The 5,085-nt window shown below is 44.1% G+C and overlaps 1 pseudogene; it reads right to left on the bottom strand.

Annotated features, from left to right (window-relative positions):
• Positions 1 to 1,015: 1,015 nt before the first annotated feature.
• On the bottom strand, positions 1,016 to 1,975 carry LOC144103642 (uncharacterized; annotated as a pseudogene).
• Between the last annotated feature and the right edge of the window lie 3,110 nt (positions 1,976 to 5,085).

The raw sequence follows: 5,085 nt of genomic DNA, 5'->3' as shown, positions 1-5,085 counted from the left end.
GTCGGATTAGACTCGCCTGTTTCAGCGTGTGTTTGCAAAACTATCTAGGCTACATTGTTTCCTTCTCACTCCTATATAGGAGCCCTTACGGTGTTTCTAAAGATCAAAATTTCTTGAAAATTCATGTGAAGGGTTCTCCTTACGTTATACATGGGCCGTTTTCTATAACTGTCCGCTGTCCACTTCCAGTCCATTTGGTCTCCTGTCATTTGTTACTCAGACATACCCGCGGCTTTCAAGAACCTGTGGGAAGCAACGCAGCCATTGGGTGGTTGACGACCGGACGTCACCATTGGCTGCTTATTACATCCAATGGAATCCAGTGGTCAAGTCCGGACGCCAACCACCCAATGGTCTGTTTCTTTTGCCCTTCTCAAATGGCCGGACGGAAGGTGCATGAACAACATGGAACGAAAGGAGCTGTTTTTCATGTTTCTGGTCTGAGGGCTTTATTCCTGTTTATCTGCCACAAAAAGGCGCCATATGCCACATATTTCAATCACGTAATGGCCGTTTTAGCAGCATCGCCTCTTAATTCCTCAGTGGGAAGCGCAGGTGGCATTGCTAAGTTTTAAATGCGGTAGCATCAGAAGCCTCAAGGGGGAAAACAAATGTATCGTCACTCATATAATTCGTTCATTGAATTTTGGAAATTGACGTCACCGGACAGAAAGTGACCCAACTTCTGTTGAAGATAACATCTTTTAATGCTATCGCATCGCCAACACGCATTGTAATCAGATAAGGCACTGAATTTTTCCTCCTGAAATTTTTTCTTGCGCACCCGTTAAGCCGCTACTACTTTTAAATACTTACATCTCTTCTTTACGGGCGCACTCTATGTTGGTAAACTACGGAACAATGACACATCCAGGAAGCCATTAGAACCGAACATGTGCCACGTATATAAAAATGAGTTTAGGATATTCAGTTATTTTCCCGATTATGCATGCAAAGCTGGGTTTGGTGTAAAACCCATATAAAATTTCACTGTAAAAAGACGTTGCCGTTCTTGTCATCTTACCTCTTCTACAGCAGCGTTACCGTACACCCCAAGACGAAAAGTTTGGCACAGAAGGTGATGAAGCCGACAACGTCCATGGTGACGTTCAAAAAACGCTTGTGTGACGGCAGGATACAGTATCCCCACGGCGAAGCATTAAGAATGCTGAGCGGAATGGTGACCAGGAGACCCATGCTGAATATTTTGTCGCACTGCACGAAAGCGTACCAAAGCTCACAAAACCGAGCATGTTGAGTTGCCAGCTCGGAACGCGTAAACAGCCGCCCGACAGCCAGTCTTTCGATGCCTTCGTTGACGCACCTCAGAAACGACGCGAAAGCCCGACTAAAATACATGGTCCAGCTGGAGCATATCATGCAGGCTGTCTCTGCAAATATCAGGCTGAACACACCGCAAAGAACTTTCACATGTACCGGCTCCATGTGGCCGTGGAAAATCCCGATCTCGTCGGATATTGAGAAGACCGCCGCCACCGAGAAAACCGCGTTCAGAAAGACGATCAATTTCGCCGTCGGTCGGAGACGTGTCGGGCGCTGGAAAGTTGATTCGATGGCTTCCATCTTCTTCACGACATCGCAGAGCGTGTGCGAGCAGACGACAATGTGTTACGACATTAGCCATTTGTATTCCCAAGCAACGAATAAGGTAGAAGATGATGACGCTCTTCTCGATGAGGCGAAGTAGTTCCCCATTTTCGTTTCGCTTTAAGAAGAGTACGCAGTAACCGTCCTGAATCATGACTAAAGCAAACAAGCACCAGGACAGCATAGCGAAGGCCAGGTATGGGCTCAGAATAGTAGCGGAATATCCAGACTCGCCATTCTGGTTCTTCCAGGAAAAGAAGGAGTAGCCAAGGTATTTGTGGAACCTGCTTATGGTGCTGAAGCCATCCACGAACGAGGCGTAAGTGGAGATCTCACTTCGAATCGATGGGGACCGGAGACTGACCATCACCGGAGCAGGCAAAAAGCGTGCTGCTGGATGACCTCTTCTGCACAAAACGACTGCAGAATGCAAGAATGCTGCGCACGACTGCTTGTATCCGTTGGACAGATAGTACTACCTGCGAGCAACTGCACGGCTTGGGCGTGGTGTCATAGTGTTCCCGTGATCACATGGCCTGGCTCTCTTCAATGTCACCCGCCCTGACAAAGCTGTAGACACGCACCACTGTCCATTAACTTAATTACCACGCAGAGGGTGGAGCTTCAGCCCTAAGCGGGGCCTCAGAATACTACACTTGCGCTTACGAAATTGAGGAAATTTCTAGAGACAAGCGCCAAAGCAACACAATTGTTTGTCTGTACAAGGTACGCTGGCCAATCTCCCACTGTGGGTATGTGCCACCCCAACAGCGCCACAGTGCCACCCCAACAACGACAACAACTTTGCGTTGTTGAAACTGAAAAGTGTGGCCAATATTTCGCACGTTCTTTTTGTATTGGAGTCATTTTAGCGCTTTTGCCTTTTGGTAATATTTATTACAGCTGCTTTTCTAGAGCGAAAGCAGTACTCCTTGGAGGTACAACTTGCGATTTCGATGTGGATGAGACAATGGCCTTTAATGTCTCACAAGGTCGAACCAAACTTAATTGCGTGGTGGTTTGGCCCAAGATTTGGTAGTTTGGCCACGTAATCATATGACTATGACCATTAGGTACCTGACTGTGACCATCACCTTTGACCTTGACATTTGATTCGAGACAGTGGGCACCAAATCGACGACGACCTTCAACGCCTCACAAAGTCAAACCGAAATTAACTTCGTGGTAGTATGGCCCAAGTTATGGTAGAATGACCACGTGATCATATGACTTTGACTACTGAGTGCCTGACCTTGACCTTTTACCTTGCGATTTGATATGAGACAATGGAGACCATGCTTAACAGAGCTGTGCTCGTATAATTAGGATCAAGCCATGTTTAACCCCAGCCATTTTTCAGAGTAGAGGGTCACTTGTCTTTACTGGTGGATAGAAAATTCACGAACATACAAAATATGGTGACCCATTATCCTCATTCATAAATGTTTAACTAATATGTTTTCGTTCCTTTTCGCTGTTTTTTCTTTGTGCTATTAATAAAAGACTTGTGAAAGTATTTGCAGTGACCGTACGAATATCACTACAAGCGCCAAAAAATCAGAAGGTGTTTGATTTTCACTCACACAAAAAATTGTGCTGTTGTGTTGTGTAGGGTTTCGTGGCACATAGAACTGAGACTATCGTGCACCTAACACGAGGTTTCCTCAAGGGAAAAACTAAATGAATTTCCTCAAGGCGAAAACTAAATGAAACGCGCAACGTTGCAAAAATTGAGTTTAAAAAGTTCTTGATTTTAAAAGGAGATTAAGTAAAGAGAGTAAAAAAGTAAGTAAAGAGAAAAATCACGTTTTTGATGCATAAAATTTTTCTGTCTCCAGTTTGATTTCTCAAACAACTTGCCTGAAAGTACTTACCGCGGAAACATAGAACATGAACAGTACCGAAGAGTCGCTAAATTGAGATGTAATTTTATGGCCTATACCCATGCAGAACGGGGCAGTGTGCACTGGCTGACAGAAAATCTCTGCCCATTTGAAGACAACGAGGAAAGGAGAAAATTTTTTTTCAAATCCGAATACTTTATACAGGGTGTTTCACCTAAGATTTTACACAATTTTTTAAAATATGCGTTTTGAGTTAGAAGAGCGCCTCGTTCGGCATCGCATTTTCAGCAGTGCGGTACATTAGAATACAGCTAAGATTTGCTAACTAGCAGGGTGATTAACGAATATTGAATAGTTAAATTTTAACGATTACGTTTAGGCTCCTTAATTATTGAGAGGCGTGTAGCCTATCGTAATTAATATGTATGTCAGTTTCTAGAATTTAAAAAACGTGGTTGCACTCGGCGCTGTGGCTCAATAAATTTTGGTTGTTTCGACCAGTTATGTGCACTAGTGAGGTTGCTTTGTAGGCATGCTCCTCATTGGAGCATGGATTTTGGCGCGATGTAGCCAGAATTTGTTGGGCGACATCGTCGAGGGTAACCGCGTTTTCGTAATTCTGAAAACTCCTCTCGATGTTAAAACATTGGTCTATTTACACGCCTCTGAATAATTAAGGGGCCTAAGAGTAGTAGTCAGGAAGTCAACTACTTAATACTAGTTAACCAGCCTAGTAGTTCCCATGGTTTAGCTATATTCTGGTTCATTACACCACTGACAATGCTATGCTGAGTAAAGTCTCATCTAACTCAAAACACCTCTTTAAAAATTGTGTAAAGCCTTTGGTAAAACAACCTGTATATTGAAAGATATTGGTGTCAACGAGAGTTTTTTTTTTCAGATAGCTGTACGAGAGGTAATTTCATTTTTTTGTCGTGAATGTCTACTTGTCAATGTCGTTTTCAGCAAGGAGACGCGTCGAAATGGATGTTTTTGTACTAATTCGGTGTTTCGCAGTCGTTCAGCGTGAAATCCGACTACCAAGCGTTTATGACTTCCACCTAAATAAAAATGCGGCCATTGTGTACGGGAGGAGTACCCGCGATCTCGTTCTGCATGTAAACGCTGCGCCTATTAAACTAGCAAAGCGAACCATAACGCTTTACTTAGCTGCGGACTACCTGTAGATTGCCCTTGGTTACGAGCTGCTTCACGGTACTGTTCTATTGCCATGAGATACGACTTTGAAGGAGCGACGTGTCTGTCAGATGTGTCTGTGTGCTGGCCTTTCCCAACGGCAGCGATATGCCCTGCATTCCAGTGCAAGTGAGATCACACCCAAATTGCAGCAGTCAGCAAGACTTCGGTTTGAGCGAGTTGGTGAAGAGACGCAGCTAAAGGTTTACAACGGCGAAATAAAAAAAAAATGACGCAGTTAAGGAATGGTTATGGTAGCCACATGGCGACAAACTGTAAAAATAGTCGTTGGTGTCCTAGCTTTGATACAGCATACATAATCAAGCAATGGGGCGCCATCTGCTTGAGTAAGTCGTTACTATCACTAACAGAAAAGAGATTGAATTTTTGTACCATTCAGTGCGCACGTTTTAATCTGTTTGATCTTTTTTTGCGC

This window comes from Amblyomma americanum, chromosome 9, assembly GCF_052857255.1.
Source record: "Amblyomma americanum isolate KBUSLIRL-KWMA chromosome 9, ASM5285725v1, whole genome shotgun sequence".
NCBI lineage: Eukaryota > Metazoa > Arthropoda > Arachnida > Ixodida > Ixodidae > Amblyomma > Amblyomma americanum.
This window is presented reverse-complemented; position numbering and strand designations above follow the sequence as displayed.